This window comes from Aedes albopictus, chromosome 3 (assembly GCF_035046485.1).
Source record: "Aedes albopictus strain Foshan chromosome 3, AalbF5, whole genome shotgun sequence".
NCBI classification, from domain to species: Eukaryota; Metazoa; Arthropoda; class Insecta; order Diptera; family Culicidae; genus Aedes; species Aedes albopictus.
In genome coordinates, this window is record NC_085138.1 from 192130045 (window position 1) to 192152321 (window position 22277).

The 22277-nt window shown below is 36.6% G+C and overlaps 1 protein-coding gene across 1 annotated transcript in view; it reads left to right on the plus strand.

Annotated features, from left to right (window-relative positions):
- LOC109429101 (rho GTPase-activating protein gacZ) overlaps window positions 1-22277 on the plus strand; it is a 46006-nt gene that overhangs the window by 21650 nt on the left and 2079 nt on the right. The gene's annotated exons all lie outside the window — the stretch shown is intronic.

The window sequence follows — 22277 nt, forward strand, 5'->3', positions numbered from 1 at the left end:
CAACGCATGTCGTGTCCAACGCTCGCCAGAGCATGCTCGCTCACCCTAGTCCGCTCGTCATTCGCTGGGCGCTCTACAATGCGGTCATTGTGATTGCCGGTTGTCGTTGGACCTCGTCTAGCTCTGTCAGTAAGGGGCGCATCACAATAGATCAAAACAATGGTCGCAGTGATGCTAATACCCAACACGGAATAAAAAAAAAGGGGCACATCCAAAACATCCTCTTGCGTAGTCTCTGAGAGGGTCACCAATTCGACCTCCATAGTCGGCAGGGCCAAACAACTCTAATTCCGACTGACCCAAGTTATAATTGCTCCTCCAAGACTGAGCATTTAGCCGGTACACGACATGCGATCACTACTATCCCCAACTCAGTCAGCGTCGGAATATGTTGACAGTAGTAGATCACAATCTCTTCTCCCAAGTAGTCAATCGTGTTGATAAAATAGCGAACACCTTGTGGTAGTCTCCGATCTTCTCCAGATTCGGGCTATTTTGTGTCACCTTGTAGTACCCAGTGTCCGTGGGATACTGGGAGCTCTACGCGTTCTCTTAGGCATATAGGGTCACTACTATATCTGATGTTCTCCCGCACATAAATACCTGGAATGCTCATGGATGTCTCCAAGCCTTCAGACAAGGATGGGAACACTCACTTGGAAAGAATTACACTCACTTGCTGTTTATTCAGCTCAGAAGCGTGCAATCAAGAAACAATGTATGAACGAATTTTGCCTTGTGGTTTTGTCTAAAAGTTTGTCGAATAGAGTAGGGATCACACACGCATACCAAAGTCGTGAGGAAGCTGCGATGGCAACTCTCCACGAGGTGAATGTAAATTACACTCACCTCGTGGAGAGTTGCTTTCATAGCGCTGTCACGAATTTCATATGCGTGTGCGACCCCTACTCTATTTGGCAAACTTTTAGACAAAACCACAAGGGAAAAGTCGTCCATACATTGTTTCTTGATTGCACGCTTCTGAGTTGAGAAAACAGCAAGTGAATGTAACTCTTTCAAAGTGAGTGTTCCCATCCCTGCCTTCAGTTATGTGCTTCAGTCGTTCCTTCAAAGCTTGCTCGACCTGCCGATTTTTTTTCCTGTGCGCAAATCATCAACAAATCGTCTCCAAAGGCAGACACGTATCGGAAGCTCAACAGGGATGGTATCATTCATTTGCAATCAGTTACATTCACTTGCTGTTAACTCGTTTCAGAAAGATCGTAACAAAAATCAACGTATGAAACACTTTTTCATTATTGTTCTATCTTAATGTAATGATTATGATGTTTTACATTAGTCGATGGTAGAATCACAGACAAACAGACGTAACACATGCGGAATTTCCCTCGACTTCTCATTTACCGATCATTTTAAATCTTCATAGTCGTGGCGTTCACAACCAGAGGCGCGTGCATAGTTTTTCTTTGCGATTGACATTTCACACTAGCGCCTTCTGTTGACGATATTGCACAACGCAGTGTTTCTTGAAACATTTCCACCAGGTGATGGTAGTGTGAACAGGACGATGGATTTTCCGGATTTTCACGAAAATTGTTGTAGGTGTTACGTCTGTTTGTCTATGGTAGAACAGATGATGTGTTGGGATCAACTTTTCATGACATTCCAGGAAGATTCGCCACACGGTGCAGATCTGGTCAATGGAAACACCATTATTGGCCTTCGACGAAGTCGGCTTGGCAACTTCCCGCGAACTTATTGATCAGTCTTATGGGTTAAAAAAAACTGTTCCTGTCCAAAATGTTCCACAGTCGTTACCGTGATTTCGGGTGAAATTGATCACTTTTCGCAGTTTTTGGCGAATAATTTTTGAATACTTATCGATATGGTTAAATTCGATGCTTTAAAACAAGTACGACCATGATTTTCATTAGTTTACGAGGTTGAAAATTCTACTGCAAATTACAAAAAATATCATTTGAAATAAAAAATCAATAATTTTACTTTCAGGGTGAAATTGACCAGTCAGTGAAATGTTGTCGTAAGTGCTGAAAATATTTTTTCCTCCTGAATTAATCACCTCGAAATGCGAAAAGCCTTGCAAAACTTTTACAAGTTTACTAAATTAATTATTATTTAAGTTTGAAGTTTAATCAATCTTAAGAAAACGCCTGAAAGAAGGCAATTTCCATACTAAACATGTCATAACTTCCAGAAAAGTACAATTTTATGCATAAATCTCAATATTTATGGAAGTTTTGATGACGAAATCGGGTTTAACGAATACTTGGCAGCTAGAAACATTCATTCAAATATTCATTGCATGTGCGATACAGCTACGGTAACAAAAGTTTGAAAGTGTTTTTGAAGTTCGCCTAACAAGTAGAAACTGCTATATTGAATTTTATACAGAAATATGTAACTTATTGGATGTAAAATATGTAAACACATCATTCAATAACCCTTGAGCCAGATGATGAACATTTTTTACAAATTGTTTTAAGTTTAAAGCGTTATTTTTAACAAATAAAAATGGCTCTCATGTTGATCAATTTCACCCCACTGATCAATTACACCCGAAATCACGGTACTACTGTTTGAAATAATAAAATGGTGATGAGATAGGATCAGATCATAATTCACAAAGAGTTGTCTTATAAACCATTACTGTTGTCCAACGGCCGTGGACGAATCCCATTCGATAATTTTGCAACAAACGCATTCCCTACTCCGGCAACAGTTCAGTTGCCCAGATACCAAAAATAATTCGATACAGACGAATGGTCACCCGTTTTTCTTGATTAGCACAGCTGTGCAATACTACGTGTTTTTGAACTGTTCGATGGAATCCATAGCTTCACTCAGCTCAGATGATTTCTATCGCCGTTGCAGCTTTTAGATGTTCGTCTATGATACCGAATCAACAGATCTTCAATATATTGGCAGGATTCATGTTATAAGAGTATAATATTGATGAAAACTACATACGCTTTATATAAACTTACAGATATATAATTTATGCAACCAAACGAATTGTCAAAAGCCTCAGCCAATATTATCTGTCACTGCACCCCCGAAACCCCCTGGTTGTTACGCCACTGAGTTAGGTACTTGTAAGAGTTTTCCTCACCCTCTGTGCCAACCCTTATTCCACAGTGACCTTTGACAGAGGGAGAGATCCTCGTTATGTTTAATACACTGAAATTAACTCACTCTAGGCTCCGTTACGTTGTTAGCCATTCGCGTTAGATTTATTATATCCGATAGCTTCATATAGAACCAGTTAGCGAGAAAAGCATATTAGATCGACAAAAAAAAAATCAAACACGAATGTACTTCCAAGCTGTCATCAAAAAGACTTTATCATATACAAGAAAATGAACACCTGTTTTTACGTTGAAGATCTCATCTGCTATTCTAAGAAAACTGTTGTAGAGAGTATATATTGGAAAAGTATTTCGAGCGACACCATCAAGAATAGCAACAGCAGATTCTATTTTATACGAAATCGTGTTAAACCCAACACTCATAAAAATGTAAATGTACAATAACAAAAAAAACGCGCATAAAGGCGACGATATCTGCGATGTTAAGAGTCTAATTAATCATTATTTGAACAGGATAGGATAGTCATGACAAGGAACTTGATAGTAAAATTTTCCGAACGGTACGTCTGTTTGTTTGTGGCAAAAGTGAAACAAATATGTTCTCTAAACTTTACTTGCGTGTGCTCTAGCTCGAATGAATCAAAAGCAAGAAAGCAGACCGATTAACAATCAAACACTAATATATGAAATATACAAAAATTGAAAATATTTGTTTTATTGACCGCCGAAATTTCCAATTACATGATGACAAAGGAAAGTAGTTCTTACTTAAGGACTGGTAAGTACAAATACATACATTTATTAGCTCTATATTATATTATGCATCCTAGCTTAATCACTCAGATTTTGATGATCTGAGGCAGCCGCCATAAGATTGTGCCCGTTTGATTTGTACACGGCGGCTGACAGCTCCACCCGGCGGCTGCAAAACAGTTTTAGTCAAGGTGCACACCGTGTAAAAATCATACGTGCGCGGTCTGGGGCTGCGCGATCTGAGGCTGCGTGTTTCGAACGCAGCTTGCTGAGAATCTAAGATAAGCGCGACAATATTAGGATAAAACAATCGACAATAATACGCCGCAATAACAATTATGAATATACACCGTTCGTAGCACTTGTGATACGTTGAAAATTTTTAATTATCTAAGTGTATATGTTAGAATATACCTCTAGCAAACTATATCACAAGCAGATGGAGGTGATCATTGCGATACACAAACGTGAGAGTGCTTTGGGTTATCGAAAGATCCTTAACCCTCTAATACCCAAATTTTTGATTTTGATCTAAATATCATTTTTCGTCATCTAAAATCGATTTAAACATGTTTTGGAAGGTGATTCTTTTTAATTCTCGATTTCGTGAATTTCAGTTTTTGATTTTTCTAATTTTTATTTTTAAACATCCCCACACTTTTATATTTTTCCTGGAAGCCTATTTGGGGTACGGATTTTTTGAGATGAAAACATTTTGAGAATTTATGATTATTTTTGAAATATTTTTATTTTTATTTTTTTCCCGTGTAATTTTAAGGAAGTGTATTCCATTCCCTTAAACTATTAAACTAGGATAGAATGATTTGGGAAAAATTAAAACATGTTAATTGTAGCGATTCAATATAAAATAAACAATGACTTCTGAAAGGTGACCAAAACATAAATTTTTCAATGATTTTTAAAAAATGTAAATGGAATGATCTACCTGATGGTTTAATGTAGCAGGGTAAGCTAAATTCACTGAAAACCTTCGGAAGACAACACGATGGTTGTTATCTCGTGACAAAGTCTGGCCACCCCACGAACATTTGCTCAGAAACCAGTTCATTTAGCTTCCTTAGGCTACCCCTCCCAAAATCCCAAGTATCATGTAATTTAAATATAACTAATTATGTATATAGTTGACCAATTACCTGATTTTACCTGAAATAATAAATATTATTATAATGATATATAGAATTTTAATTGACCTACATTGCAATTACAACTTTATTTACCTGAACAGCGCTGAAACAAATAGTTATTATATTAAAGTTATAGTTAAATCAAGCAAATAGCACTGAAACAAATGGAGTATTAGTAGTGAAAAAATGAATTTCTTTGCATTGGTGGACCAAAACTCATAAAAATTGTAAAAAAAAGTACATTCCTGCATTCATTCATGCTTCCCAAGCAATACACTTGGACATTAATAAGTTCCTGTAATTTGTATGCAACTATATTGAAAGTTATGCCATTTGAACCAATCGTCATATTAACGACTAAATTACAACCAAAAAAGCGCAAGAGGTGGAGCCAATATAAAACATCCATTCGTGATATAAACGGTTTTAATACGCAATCGAATTATAGCCAAGATATAACTTATAGTCGACTTACAAACTGTGATCGATTCGACAACTAGTCAGCCAGTCATCACATTCGTCACTGCCAGTGACAACACCCACAGTTTCGTTCATGTGATCAATAATTGTGTGCACAAATGTGCCGCTAATAAGGCTGACCGAGAACGTCAATTTGTGTGCCGCTTCAGATTTATCGGTAAGTCATGCATTCTTGCTCCGTATTCCCAACGCGCCTCAGTTCTGAGCCCATCTTGGTGAATTCAACTACGATACCATCCTTACCAGCTGCATTGTTGGTTGTGAGCTGGTGAATGCACCCTAAAACCAAAACTTCAGCGAACTTGATGAATTTCAGCTCGTCTGCTCGAAAATTTTGCGCAATGGTGTAAATATAACATGTCTAGGTTCTAATAGTTTTTTTTTATTATCGGTACAATTTGATACGAAGGTTCTCAGAATTTGGTGAGTATTTTTCTACAAGCAGCGTTCACATGTGTATATAAAAAAAGGAAATTTTGAAAAAAAAAATCAGGGTCACCCAATTTTTCGGAAAACTCTAGTGGAAAACAAAAATTTTCCACAGACACCAACTATTTTGAAAAATCCTAACTCAAGAACGAAGCATCATAGACACATTTTTTTGTGAAATCTTAAGCAAATTTTCTCAGCAATAATATAAAATAAAATTGTTTTACATCAAATTTTCCACTGTTCAGGAAAATCGGTTTGAAATGTCGGAAAAGAACTATTTAGGAAGTCCGGAAAATTAAAAAAAAATAATTTGAAAGGGAATTACGTACAGGGTGTGGCTGGAAAAAAATGCGAAAATATCAAGGCGCTATCACACGCTGAATATGGGATATATATGACTATTTTTTATGACAGTGTATCAGTCAACGTCTATGCCCAAGTAACCACGTGTTGAAGCTGTACGTATTGCATAAATCACGCACATATATTGCCATGGATTACTCCACAGACAAACAGACGTAACACCTAGAACAATTTTCGTGAAAATCCATCGTCCTGTTCACACTACCATTACCTGGTGGAAATGTTTCACGAAACATTGCGTTGTGCAATATCGTCAACAGAAGGCGCTAGTGTAAAATTTCAAACGCAAAGAAAAACTATGCACGCGCCTCTGGTTGTGAACGTCACATCTATGAAGATTTAAAATGATCGTTAAATGAGTGGTCGATGGAAATTCCGCATGTGTTATGTCTGTTTGTCTGTGATTACTCTATATGAACCATTAAAATTGAATTAAAGTGGGAAGTAGCGCCACTATTGCTGACTTACGATTATACCCACGATTATACCAGTATAATCGTAAGTCATTGCTGGCGCAACTTGCCACTTTAATTCGACTTTAATGGTTAATGTAGGGCAATGCATGCCAATATATGCGCTTTAAATATGCAATACGTACAGCTTCAATAGCAAGGTTACTTGGGTATTGTAGCACTACAAAATAAAAATGAACCTATTTGATTTTTAACATGTGTTAATGTAAGCCTAAAAAGTTGGTATCAATAAACTGCGCGCCCAATGGTCATAAAACGAAATGGCTAAGTTAGTACAAAATGCTTCAATTCGATGAAAAACCAGGCCATCCTAATCCAGAGCCATGTAGTTTCACATACCAGATAAAATAAACACATATACATATATTAGGTTGTCCCAAAAATTGCACATGGTCAAAAAGCTTGGGGGCTCACCCTGCAAATGATAGCTAAGGGTATTAGAAACAAACTTTCGTATGACGGCAACTTTCAGAAATGACGTTTAGAGGTCGCCCCGGCGAGATTTTTGAAAAATGGCCATTTTTCATAATAAATTTCATACAAATATTTTTTACCGTACAAAAATTGGCAATACCCACTATTTTTATGTTTTTTGCAGCTTGATATGGATCCAAACTACTTGGGAAAAATAATTAACGACATGTTTTGCAGGTAACTTTTTGATACTGAATTTTTGAATTTACTAAAATTTGTCATTTTTTGATACACTGTACCTTTTACCCATCATAAAACGTATCTGAACCTTATGCTAATTTAAAAAAATTTGCATATAAAGATCGGAAATTTTATGAGGAAAAATTTTGCCGAAGACAGCATGGCGTTTGTTCTATCCGTTTTAGAGTTATTCACAATTTGCTATTTGGTGAAATTTGAATTTTTAGGTATTTTTCTAAAAATGTCACAAGAATTTCCCAAAAACACATACAAAGTAAAAAATCACGTATGCTCAACAAGTTTTTGTCCTGATTGTGTTATGGAATTATGATGACATCATTATTTAATTTTATTTTTTGTTATTCAATCCCTTCATATAGAAATTAACTAGCAAAGATTTCTTAAAAAGCTAGCTCTCTTGACAAGCTTCGTACAGCCTACTGATTTTTTGAAGATGTTCTCCACAAAATGTTGAGCCATATTTTCACGTTTATCTTACTTTCCTGTCGTTATTTCCAATTATTTTTCTACATGAAGACGTATGAGTCCTGGACCAGTGAAACAGCCCAGGAAACATTGGCAAAGTGCATAAAAGCGAATCGTTGATCCATGTTAAATTCAAATCGCGATTACGAACATCTTACGTATGAATACCAATTTTTAGATACTAAGTTCCAATTCTATAGATTTTGAAAAGCAGGGCATGTCTTTTTTACACCTACTGATTTGAACTATCTTATCAACACCGAAAATAAGATACACCGAGGCAAATTGAAACGGGTGGGATGAGATGAACCAGTGAGTAAACGTAATCCCGAGCAGAGTCTGATAGCAAATTGAAAACTAATTTTGATGTTGTGATATTGCCAATTTTGATAACTCGGGTTGTTATCGTTTTGGTCGTTTTAACGGTTAAAACATCAAAAATGAGAGCAGAAAAATGTTCCTATGGCAGCAAATTGAAAACAGCTCCTGCTATCGATGATAGCAAATTGATAACTGCTTTTGTTATCAGCGCAAAAAAAAATGAAAAATAGTAAAATGTAATGTTTTTTGATTGATATGAAATTATAAATGCAATAATGTAATTGTACTTATGATATATCCCTAGAATTACTTTACATAGTTTACTAAAACATTCAAAACTATTCTAACACTAAATATTTTCATTACTTTAAAATGACAGCAAACCGAAAACAAAATTTGAAATCAAATTAAGTAAAGATAAACTGATTTCAAAATGTGATATCAATTTGTTGCTGAATACAAATCATGTTTTCAATTTGCTGTAATTTTGTTGTTGGACTTTGCTCGGGATGTTATCCAAGGTTAGAACAATTTGATTACCATAACACATACACGGCATACAATAAAACAAGGTAGGGTATTATTGGTAAACAACAGTTTTGGACATAAACATATTTATCGTCCTATATGTTGATCAAAATGATAGGGACTACTAGAACGTTTTATTCATGTCTTTGAAGGATTAGAACAACATCATTGAACAATAAAATCAGCATGTTTTGCGGAATGTATCACCTTCTAAATGGTATAGAAAATGTGCCGTGCGTTTGATTGTGTATTATGCTCGTATAAACCATTGTCAGTACATAACCGTTAAAAATGCCATGGCCTACTGAGGCATCTCAAAATGGTACCTAATGATAAAGTTTCTCGCTAGTAGGTACCTTTCTGTATCAAAGAAAATGGATTTGTCAACGGAAACAAAAATTTAATGAATGATGCCACCATAATTCCTAAACACAATTAAGACAAAAACTTGTTGAGCACACGTGATTTTTTTACTTTGTATGTGTTTTTGGGCAGTTCTTATGTGATTTTTTTTTTAAATATCTAAAAATCTAAATTTAACCAAATAGTAAATCGTGAATAACTCTAAAACGGATAGAAAAAACGCAATGCTGTCTTCGGCAAAGTTTTTCCTTATAAAATTTCCGATCTTTTTATGGAAATTGTTTTAAATTAGCGTTAAGTTCAGATACTTTTTATGATGGGTAAAATGCAAAATATATCAATAAATAACAAATTTAAGTATATTCAAAAATTCACTATCAAAAAGTTACCTGCAAAACATGTCGTTAATTATTTTTTCCAAGTAGTTTGGGTCCATATCAAGCTGGAAAAAATATAAAAACAGTGGGTATTGTCAATTTTTGTACGGTAAAAATTATTTGTATGAAATTTATTAAGAAAAATGGCCATTTTTCAAAAATCTCGCTGGGGCGACCTCTAAACGTCATTTCTGAAAGTTGCCTTCATACAAAAGTTTGTTTCTGACACCCTTAGCTACCATTTGCAGGGTGAGCCCCCAAGCTTTTCGACCATGTGCAATTTTGGGACAACCTAATATATATGATATTGTAAAGAAAATTAAAAAAAAGTTATATTAGAAATGAAATTTTGCGACCTGTGTACTTTTCAGTGGTTTGAAAATTTTGATTGTCTTCAGCTTCAGGCGCCGTCTTGTAAAGGTTTGTGATCAAAAAGGGATTTATTTAAAATAATTTTTCAGGAAATTAACTTGTTAAAGATCATGGAACATTGAAATATAAATTGGTTAACGTCAAATGGACAAAAATGAGGTTTGAAGTTGAAAAACACTTTCGCATTTTTTTTTTCCTGCCGCATACTGTAAGCAATGTTCTGTGTAATTTTCAGGATGTCGTTTTTATCCTGTCCTGAGTAATTAATAACCATTTTTTTGCAACTTGGCACTATAATATTGAATTTTATACTTGCCGTTTTAGTGTCACTACGGCCTACTTTTCCTCAATATAAAAATCAGTTGCATTATGAGTAATAATGCAATTCATTTGGGTTGCATTATAAATCATAATGCAATTGTTTGGGCAACAACCTGTGTTTCCACGTCAAGAGCTTGATAAACTGTGACGGTTATAGCACAGCTTGCTTGATTCAAGTTTTGGGTCTAGCTTGATGGAACACGTGGATGATCCCTTTCAACCGTCAGGAAGCATGATGATACTGTTGGAAATGGTCGTATTAAAGTGATTTTTTTTTTCATTGCAAAAAATACTACATACTACACTACACGCAAAACTCGATTTTTACAGCACTCGTCATATTTATCCAACTCGGCATGCCTCGTTGGATAAATGTACGACTCGTGCTGTAAAAATCATCATTTTGCAACTCGTTACATAAATAACTATTTTAACATATTGATCAGATGTGCTATATATAGCACATTCCACGCACTTCTACGCCAAGGGTGTGAAATTTCAAAGTGATTGTTTTGTCCCAAGCTTTCCGGCATATGAAAAAGGGTAGATTCAATCTTAGGAAAACCATTTGTTTTACTTAAAATTTGACTGGTAACGCATTTAAATAGCTAGGTGAAGTAATAGCATTTTATGTAAGAAAAATGAAATTTTTCATTGATAAGTTTCCAATATGCCTGCTTGTATATGAAAGTTCAAAAACATTATACCTATTTTTTGTAAATGTAGTATAATAATGTATATTTTATACACCCAAAGGCAACTTTTCATAAAAATGGGTCTAGATATGTTTTAAGCACTTTTTGCAATAGCCGCAATTTAATGGTGTCCCGTTGTGAAAATAGCACATTTGTTGTAATAACTAATTTATAACGAACTTTGGAAAAATGATTTTCAGGATTCTCTTAGTACTTGTGGAGACCTTTCTTCCAACATATGGGTTACCTTGATCGGCGCTTTATCTTAGGGGTTACAATGGGTACGTAGACATGGTGTCCTGTTACGAAAATTTTAAAGACATTCATAAGTGGATAAATAAGTTTGGTTTGATCAAATATTTAACCAAAAAACTGTAACCATGATGAAATGATATTGTAGGTGGTATATATTTACATTATCCTTCTTGGTGTAACGGCCCTACTGGAACAAAGCCCGCTTCTCAGCTCTACGCAAACTACGTAAAGAAATGGCAGGTATTCTGATGGATCAGTATAACAAGTAATATTTTATTAAGTTTTGTTGTGCCAGCATACTCTTTGAATGCTATAACCTTTTCAACATGTCATATGAATTACCACCATGATGTATAAAAAGGCTTATAGAATCGCACAACGTTCAAAACATGAAAATCCCGAAGTGATGGTTGGCATTCCTTTTTTACCCCATTAATCACCGTATAATTTAGTTTTATGACGACAATCATATTTTAAAGCTTATATTCTTATTGAGAATTTAAAAAAAAAGTAAAATGCATCACGAAAATGGCATTGCATTACTTTTTGTGACTACATAAATTAGTAACCATTGAATAAAAGTCTAGCGACCTCCCTCTTGTCGTTTTGGTTGTCAACCTTTTTTTCTTCTCGAAATCCGTTTGTTTGTATTGTTAGTTACTGGTTGTCGTTAGCTAAATATCAACGGAAAGCCCCCATAATCCTATCGCTTCCAAAATTAAGCATTGTTTTCTCTAACCTCGACCGCGAGCTTAACGGTTCCCCAAAACTAACATAGTATAAAAGACTAACATAGTATTAAAATGTAAAATTTATTTCAAATAAAATGGGTTCCTTTATTCCCAAGGCGCATGAGCCTTCTAATAAATGTTTAAAGCAACATGCGACATGTGCTTGAAAAGACTGTGTTGGAAGAATGTACTATAGATATCAACAAATCCACAGAGAACAGACGTTTAAGCTCGAACAAAAATACGTCGAAATCGTGTGTAAATGATTTACGTGTACCTTAACGCCACCAACGGAGACTGCCCCACTTATAGTGTCGATTTGACCCGACGATGGCAGTGTTTAGCGTTAAAATACACTAGCTCGCAAAGCGACACGAGCGCCAAACGGCCAAAAACGGCAAGCATTGGAAACAAATATGACAACACAACCATGTAAGTGATGGGACCTAGCGCCACGCAACGGGAGCACAACCACATACTCTGATATGACCGTTACAAAGTTTTACACAAGGCAGAAAGCAAAGATAGACGTCTGGTCTGTTCCCTGTGTTAAATCTTCTTCGGATCATTATAATGTAAAATGTGGAAAAACCGCGAAGATAGATAGGGTATCGCGCCATCTGGGCGGTGGTTTCTATATTCGTCTGTTTTCCACTATAACTCAGTCAATTTTGAACCAATTGACTTGAAATGTTGTACACGGTTAGATACTATGTATACCTATCTCACCACATTCCAAAAGTTGTGTCAATTGGTTCAAATTTGACTGAGTTATAGTGGAAAACAGACGAATATAGAAGCCACCGCCCAAGTGGCACGATTCCCTACGTCGCACAACCATAGTTTTGGAGATACCTACAATTAAACTTCACGTACCCGACCCCCGATAACTCATTTTCAAAATACTGGCATTTCGTCCTTTTTCATCCGATTTTTTTTAAGTCGCTCTCGATCGATCATAAATTGGTGCTTATTTATTACACTCAAGTGGCCATGTATTATCCGGAACCATTTCGGAGATATTCCGGGTTGTACTGTGGTCAGGGGGTGGGGAAGGGATCTGTTTTGCCAAATGTCTAAAAGTGATTATTTCGTGTGTGCCATATTAGTTGATACATACTTAAGTCATTTTTTTCTATCCCATTCTTTCGGAATCATGAAGATTGACACGTCGCTCAGCATGTTTTGGTTACCAACTAGAAATGTCCCCGATGACATCCCTGTGGAACCTGTGCTACATGTTCCGGGGTGGCCAAATTAGTTGATACATACTTCAGTCTATCGTTTCTGACTCAGTCATTCGAAATCATGAAGATTGATATGTCGCACGGCATGTTTAGGTTGAAAACCAGAAGTGTTCCCAGTGAGGCCCCGCGGAACCTGTCACGGCGATTCGGATGGGCCAACTTATTCCAATCCGGTTACAGCTTCTGTGTTTCACTGTTCGCAACAAAAATTTCACTGAAAATCGATTGTTCAAACACAACAACACTCGAAAAAATCACTTTTAGCCATTTTGACAACCCCCTGACCACTGCACAATCCGGAATATCGTCGGAATGGTTCCGAATATTGCACGGCCACTTGAGTATAATTAACTTGCACCAATTTATGATCAATTGATGGCGACTTCAAAAAAATCGGATGAAAATTGACGAATTGCCAGCATTTTGAAAATGAGTTGTCGGGAATCGGGTACGTGAAACCTCGAAACAGGTTCCCCAGGGCCCATTCCTATGGCCACCATAGGGCCAGAGCGGGTTTGAAGGCCTATTTGTGTCCAGTCGGACAGCTACCATCTGTCTGAAAAACATTGCCGAAGACACCAACATTCTATCTAGCAAAGCATTTGATCTACAACTAGATGTCTTTAGCCGTAACGGGACACCATTAGCAAAACACTGTTTTCACGCGAGCGTAACGCTGCGCTCCCAAAACTAAATCAAGAATATTTCAGAAACTATACATTTCTCAGTAAAACTCACTTCGGCAATCTTGTTCACATCAATCCAAAGAAGAAATGTCTAGAAGACTCTATTTTTCAAAACCTCATAACAGAGCTGATATACGCATTTCAGATTGAAAATTTTAAAAAGAAGATTTCTGCGATGGTGTCCCGTTACGAAATGTAACATGTTATATTATGTAAATTGGAGCCAAAACCCCATAGAACAAGTATTGCATCAGGAAGTACATCTAATAAGCTTGTTATAAAACCTGTTAAACCATATGGTCATGAACATTTCATTCGATTGCAGACGTCATTTGTTCACGAAAGTTAGTTCCTCACCTGCCGTAATTCTGCAAAGTGACGTAAGCGCCATTCAAAATTTCGATATTTTGTGGTATATTATATTTAATATCTGGTTTAAAAATAACACCATGGTATGCTTGCTGTATTAGAATGCAAGATCTAGTCGTAATCTATCATCTATGGAAAGAAACTTAGAGGATGAGCAAGTGTTTTATGCATAATAACCAAAAAATGCGCAAAAACTATGAATGTCGCTTACGTCACTTTGCAGAATTACGGCAGTCACGGTGTCCCGTTACGCTGGAATGTGTCATATGAGCCGTTTCTTTGAAAAATCATAAGCGATGCATCGTAGACACAATGCTTAACAAATCGTAGGCAAATATGTATTGTTTTTCACAAAATTTTCCACTGTTGAGGAAAATAGGTTGGAAAAGTAGGAAATACTATTTATGAAGTTCAAAAAAATTGCCAAAAAATAATTTGGAAGGAAATTTTATAGATTATATAGTAATGGCTGTTTTTCCTCCCCTGTTGGGGAAATCGAGCCACTTCGCCCAATAAGCTAAATTTTTGTGGCATGTCCCGTTTTGATATTCGCATGTAGCTAACTAATTACCATGAGTCAAACAATCAGTTTCTGCCACGACGCGTCGTCTCTCAGTCAGGTACAATGGAATTTTTCAAACCCCAAGACCTTTCCATGTTCTGCAGACCAGATCTCACTGGAGTGCAAGCAACCACTATTTAGAAATCTTTGTCTGCGCGTGTATAAAGCACCACAACTGCAAAGCAGATGTTCCGAGGTTTCACGTTCCGTTGCATAGACCTAAATTTTCCCACGCACTCCGATATTCAAAGTCAATTCAACTGAAACAAAAATGCATTTTCACCCCACATTCCCAACAGCTGCCCGGGGGATTTTAGATTCAATTTTCATAGTAGGGTCTACCTACCTCACGCGCGGCATATTGGAAGCAACGAAAATCGCACCATTCGTTATTGACCTAGTTTTTATAACCCATCATCGTCCGGTGGTGGCCGGGTGCGATCGTGTTGCAACGCGTTAGGTCCGGTCGGTGTGATGCAATTTCAATTACGCTTGGGACAACGATGGGTAATAAACCCGAAAGAATGATATAGAACCGCGACATCATATTGATCGCGCTGGAACAAAGATTGTTTATTTTTGTTTCGAAATCAAGGCGCCGAATTGGCCGGGTAAGGTTCTGAACTCAGGTGAACCTTAGCTGGAATGTTCTGAAATTGAGACACCGTATTGGCGGCATACGGCGCCGGACTTGTTTTGCACTCGATTTGTTTTGACTTCGAGTAAACTGAAAGAAAAGAATGTGGGGGTATAATTTCAACCAACATCCGCGGCCGGGGGCCGGCTAGGGTTCACTGTGCCCAAGTAAGGTACACTTCAATAACAAAGCGGGTGCTTTGTTTTGGAGAATTTGGTGCCAAATTCCAAAGACGATGAGGATGATGATGGTGACGATGATGATGATGGGGAGAATGATAATGACGTCGATGGTTGGTTCAATTCTTTCACACACCCAAGCCTTGTATACGCTCAAGTGAGGCGGGGCTAGAAGATGTACACTCAGCGAAAAAAACTAGCGAAATTCATCGAAATACCTTATGAAAATTTGCTATAACTAATTCTTATGGATGACATAAGAATACCTTATGAAAATTGATCGTGCTTGCTATGACAAATTTCATAAGATAGACTTATGAAAAGAACAAAAAAATCTTAAAATGATGCAGACTGGATTCGATCCATGAACGTCAGGATCACTGAGCCCGTGTTTTATCCACACGGCTACCGACGCTTGAAAATACCATGTTGCTAAACATCAATAAAAGCCAAGCTGTGAAACGATTTTACGTCATAGAGTGACCTTATGAAATTCATCCGAATCATTATGAATTATTTAAAGGCCGTTTCATAAGTTGGGCCTTATGGAAATCTTAAGGTTATTTGGCTGAGTGTAGGCCTTGGTGTAAAGATTCTCAGTAGGTTTTGTGCGAACACGCCCAAGTCAGGCGTGGTTAGGAGATTTAAGTTTTTCGTTGGTATTAATATTCTTGGTAGGGCTTGGGATACGCCCAAGATAGAAGAGTCGTGATGTTTTCAAGAAGAGAAGGATTTTAATCAAGATGAGGACAAGTAGGATAGGTAGAGGTCTAGGTTTTGGACTTATTAGTATTTTCATTTGGTAGGGTTTTGGATACGCCCAAGTTGGTTCGGGCATTGTTAGGAATTATCATGACATCTTCGGCAAGACGAGAATGATCGTAGGAATTTTAGACACGCCCAAGCTGGTTCGGGTATTGCTAGGAAATTTAGGCTATAAATACGGAGGCTTTGGCTTCAGTCGGGGCAGTCAGTGAAGACAGTTCGTAGAGAACAGTCAGTTGTCGAGAGTTCGGTGACAACGTTAACGCAGGCAGCACATCGGATAAGTCTTGAGCTCCCATGTGGGACACCTCTAGATACTGTCCAAATAAAAGCTGTAGGTAGGACGTAGTAGTCGGGTCAAGAAGAAGCTGGAAGTGTCTCTAGTAGTTCGGTGAAAAAATACAGATAATGTTAAGATGATATAAGAAAAAGTGAACCGTTGTAATATAAGATAAGTGATGGTTTGTGATACTTCAATATAGTTTATTAAAACTGTGTCGGACTGTAATGAAATGAAAGATATCACATTCCGTGTAGTGTTTAATGCAGCCCCTAGACGGTACAGGGCGCTTCACCGTATTATAGAAACGACAGATATCACTGAATATGGCCAATATTTTTCAAGTGATACCGGCTCGGGCAGTGTCCAGTTACTAGGCCAGTGTATGTACATTAGTGTGGGTCATCGGAACCGTTTGCTCAGATCAAAGCTTTTTTGGTTCCGTTTCGGGTTCTGAGTATCTGTGCAAAATTTGAGCACGATCGGTTGCGTCTACAATTTGCGCATTGCAATTGAAATTTGTATGGGATTTTGTATGGGAAAACATACTTTTTTGCATTTTAGCCATAAGTTGAAAAAGTTTGTCTGAAACTTTTTAACTGATACTGTAAAATGGTAGCCTAGGATGTTCTGAAAAACTTTGTTGAAGAGCGCAAAGCGATCCGATGCTTGTGAAAATAGTTATAACCAACGAACCGCATGCATAGAATTTTTTATTACCGAACAGTTTGGGCCGAAGGGTCTCAGATTTCAATGAAAATTTCACCAGAGCTAGAGGTCGTGGATATATGATCATATATGGAATTCAAAAAAATCATAGAGGACTATTTTCCCGGAAAACGCTAGATGAAATTTCACGATTTTCCAAAATTTTATAAAACACCCCAAACTTCAAAAAATCATATTTCAAAAACTATGCATCGTAGAACAAGCTTTTTTAGTGAAATCGACGCCAAATTACCTCAGCAATCCGATAAATACACCGAGAAAAAAATTTCTCAGAAAATTTTTCACCATAGAGAAAAAACGTCTAAAAATGCTGATAAAAGTACGGTCTGTATCATAGATTATTTTCAACAAAATTTTTCTAAGCGCAGAAACTAATGTTCTTCCTTTTGTTCTTTGACACCAAAATGGAATCTCTTACCGTTTTGGAGATATTTCCAAAAAAACAACGGCCAGTCGCTATATTTTCATAGGAACCCAAGTAACCATTAAGCCGTAAAAATGGCATTAAGTCGGCTCTATAGTCGAATGTAGAACCTGGCTAACAGAGCTAATTGGTTCTATATCCTCTTATAGAGCTGCTCAAAAGCCACTTTTGGCGAATTATTCGGCTGATATACGGCCAACTTTAAAATATCGTACCAAGTCTCTGGAGCGAAAGTTGTCAAAAGTGAGACAAAGAAAAAAGAAAAAAAAATGTTTATCTCCTGTTCTTTTCTAACTTCCTTCGCTTCCATTGAAGTTGCTTTTTTGCTACTTCATCCAGATTCTAGCTGTTGTCCTCCGAGTTCCTGATCAAGTCCAAGTCCGTTGCCTTTCTCATCTGCTCCACCAATGCACCATGGGAATGGTGTGATCAAACTAGTATTTAAACCATGAAAAACAAAATAGTTTGGGCATTTCGAGGGTTGAAAATGATATGGGATGAGGATGATTCAGTGGTAAGGTTGGTGGTAACGAACGCAGGAATTGATGCAGGAGAAGCAATGTTTATATAAATGGTCGGGAAACGTTTCTTAAGAAGAGGGAAACGAGCTGGAGTTTGTCTTGATTGAAAAAAAAAAAATGGAATAATTAAGATAACCAAATTCCATTATCTAAACAACACCATTCCGATAAACATGCCAAAAATAATCCTGTTTCGTCAATCCCGTCCGACATGGATGTTTAAAATGTATTTATCATGACCGATTCGAGACTGTTTTGGTCGAAATCTATTTTGATTGATATAAACGTCATGTGCTCCAAGCCCTGTGACAGCACTGACAAACTTCTTTACAGCTTGTAGGCTTTATATAGGCTTACAGGGCTTAATTTAGTTCTTACTGGTTATAGTGCCTATAAGCATTAGGAATGCTTATATAGAGCTACTTAGCACTGAAAAGCTGTTTAATGGCCGTTATAATGCTCAGAACAGTGCTTAGTGGTTACCTGGGAAGCCATTTGCATTGCAACGAGTAAACGACATTCGCTCATTGGAACGTAACTTTGACACTAACGTGCATCGGAGTGCACTGACAGCAAATTTATGGCACTTGACTGTCTTTTAAATGCATTGAATAGTCATGTTTTGTAATTATCGGGTTTGTAATTTTAGTTAGTGTTTTAAATTACGGGTTTACAACGAGCGAATGCAACCAGTGAACGTGGGATTACTTATTGCACTCAAACCCTATATGTGTTCCATTTTAATTTAAGAAACCAAGGACTAACTATTAACGGAGTGGTTACTACACAGCAACATTTCTGAAACTTATACCCGACGAAAAAAAAATATACATGCGAATTTCTATCTCATTTAACTGAGATTTACATCAAATAATTTCTTGTATGAAATGTTGAACGCAAGCTTCATACTGAGAGCAAGCTGGAAATTTATAAACCAATGGAAAAATGTGTGCGATACGACGAGATCCTTTTGTTACAGGTGAAATGATTTAATATTTTTAACTGCGTAAGTAACAAAAATGTTTATTTGTGTTGCATTTTTTATTACAATTATTTAGATTCGTTCAGAAATAAAGAAAGCATTCTAGAAATTTTCAAAAGATATAGTTAAGGAGCCAATACTGATCAATGGAGCTTCGTAAATGCACAGGATGTGAATATAAATGAGGACATTAGAGGATTTCTTAAAATGAAACATTTACTCGACATCTCAGAGCATTAAAAAAATTTAGACAATATTTTAATAATTTGAACCGTGCACCGATTCATTGCTTGATTCAAATATATTATGGGTAGTAGGAAAAGCGAATACTGAGCTACTGGAATAGTTTGGATCGTTTATGTTCTAGTTTAACGTTTGCATAATTGGCTATATGATTGACCAAACGTTGAATAGATTTAAGATTTTTTAAGCAAATTAATACCTAGATAAAGATACCAAAGTCTACACGCCAATCAAATTGTTTGTCATGATAGTTCTCAAAACTGATGAAGTACTTTGACCACAAACCCTTAATTAGAAAAATAAGTGATAAATTGATTTGATTTAATTTTTTTTTTATTTATAAATGCCAAAACTTACTTTGACGATAAAGATCCATCCTCGAGCGTACCGCGCTACCTCAACTGTTGTCCACTCTATACATCTATACCTACTCGGTAATAATGTTTATGTGACCATTGCAAAACATTATTATCGTCACTATTGTAATTGTGTCACTTCTTAGAACAGGATAAGCTTGGTTTAAAGCAACAATGTTTTATCAGTGCGTTAAGAAGTTGTAGGCATGGAAAACTCTTGGTTTTAATTTGTTGCCCGTACTAATTAGTACATTGTACATGTTTGTTTCTCTGATCTACGGTATATATCTGTCAAAGTTCTGTTGAGTTTTAAGTGAGTGTTTCTCCTAAAGCACATTATACAAACACATTTTTCACAGATCATGCTACTAAATATTGAGTGGAAAATGATCTCTTTATGGTGTACAGAATAATCCACATACCAATGAATTTGTAAGCAACAAAAACACTATAAAAAAAAAACAAAGTTTTGTGTATAAAGAGACCTTATCATGTCCTGATATCCACTTATCTCTAACGGTTTGCATATGATTACTTTAATTGATATGGAAAATATATGTTCAAATATGCGTTTGCTCGTTGTGAACTTGTTATTTGCAACGCTTTTTAGTTACAAACCCATTAATTTCAAAACTGGATAAGCTGTTGCATTTAAAAAGCAATAAAGTGTCATAGCTGAGCTGTCAGTCATGCTGGCAGTGTACTCCGATGCACATTGCTGTCAAAGTTACGTTGCAAAGAGCGAATGTCATTTGCTCGTTGCAATGCAAATGTGTTGCAACAAGTGAACGGCTGCTGTTGTAGATGGCTTCCTATGAAAATATAGCGACTGGCCGTTGGTTTTTTGGCTATATCTCCAAAACGGTAAGAGATTCCATGTTGGTGTCAAAGAACGTTGGTGTCAAAGAACATTAGTTTCTGCGCTTAGAAAAAAAATGTTGAAAATAATCTATGATACAGACGGTACTTTTATCAGCATTTTTAGAGGTTTTTTTCTCTATGGTGAAAAATTTTCTGAGATTTTTTTTTCTCTGTGGATTGCTGAGGTAATTTGGCGTCGATTTCACTAAAAAAAAGTTTGTTCTACAATGCATAGTTTTTGAGATATGATTTTTTGAAGTTTGGGGTGTTCTATAAAATTTTGGAAAATCGTGAAATTTTATCTAGCGTTTTCCGGGAAAATAGCTCTGGTGAAATTTTCATTGAAATCGGAGACCCTTCAGCCCAAACCTGTTCGGTAATAAAAAAAAAATCCCCATGACCCACTCTAATGTACATAGAGCTCTCTTGTTTAGCTCTAAGAGCTTTTTGGTTTTATAAGCATTTAGTGTTATAAATCGTTTTGACTGATTGCAATTTATGACATCCATCCAATTGGATCCAATTGCTCAGCCCAGCATTTCAGGTCCATTTTTATTGCACAGTTTGATATACCGCAGAATGGTTCTGGGCCAGTAAACTGTAAATTGGCACCACCTTTAGCAAGTTCGTCTGCCATTTCACTCCCTTCAATGCCACAGTGGCCTGAAGCTGAAACCCAGTATAGCTTTACTGAATTCCCTTGGCACAGCCTGCGCAGTGAAAGAATGCATTCCCAGACAAGCTTTGAAATACATTTGTAAACGCACAATGCTTTAAAGCTGGGTATAGACCACTCAGTGGCTCGCGATGAAATTCCAAACTCTGGTGCTAAGTGAGGATATGGTGTTTTGGGAAAGGAAACCTGGTTCATAACCAGGGGGAAGGGAAGCTGGCAACGATTACTGCTACATTTCATTTACAAAACTCTAAGTCCAGATGGGATTCTTTTAAAAGCAAAGGCCTCAAACTTTGAAGAAATTTCTGTAGTTGTTCCGGTATCCATCTTTTATCCTTATTCTTGCTGGGATCGTCATAGGGGCCGTCCATATACCACGTGGACAAATGAGAGGGGGGAGGGGGTTCGAGAAAAGTCCAAGCTTGTCCACGGAGAGGGGGGTGGGGGTCTACCAAATGTCCACGTGGATAAAAGGGATTAAAGATTAGAAAAATATATTCTTTAATGAAACGTGTCGTATCGGTATCATTTGACTCTCCTTCAAACAGTTATCCAATAAATTTGTTTATTATATAAATTTTAAGGTTTTTATTTTATAGGTGGCTGCTTCAAGTGAAGAAATTATGGCAATATAAAAAAACTTTCAAATATCAACAACAAAGTTTCTTGAAAAATAATTAGAAGTTTGAATTAACTTGTGTTTGTTATGTAAGAGAATTCTGGAGTTTCGAAATTAAGCGTGGACCATTGAAGTGTTGCAGTTTCTATTAGAATTTTCGTTGAAGTTCTGAATTGTTTTCTCGAAATTTAAAATCATATAAATTTCTTCGAATTTTTCAAATAGGGTAATTTTCCAATTGTTGCACTGCTAAAAATTCGCCAATTGTAGCACACCCTAATAAGAATAACATGGAGTGTGCAACAATAGGCGAGTTCCCAGCCG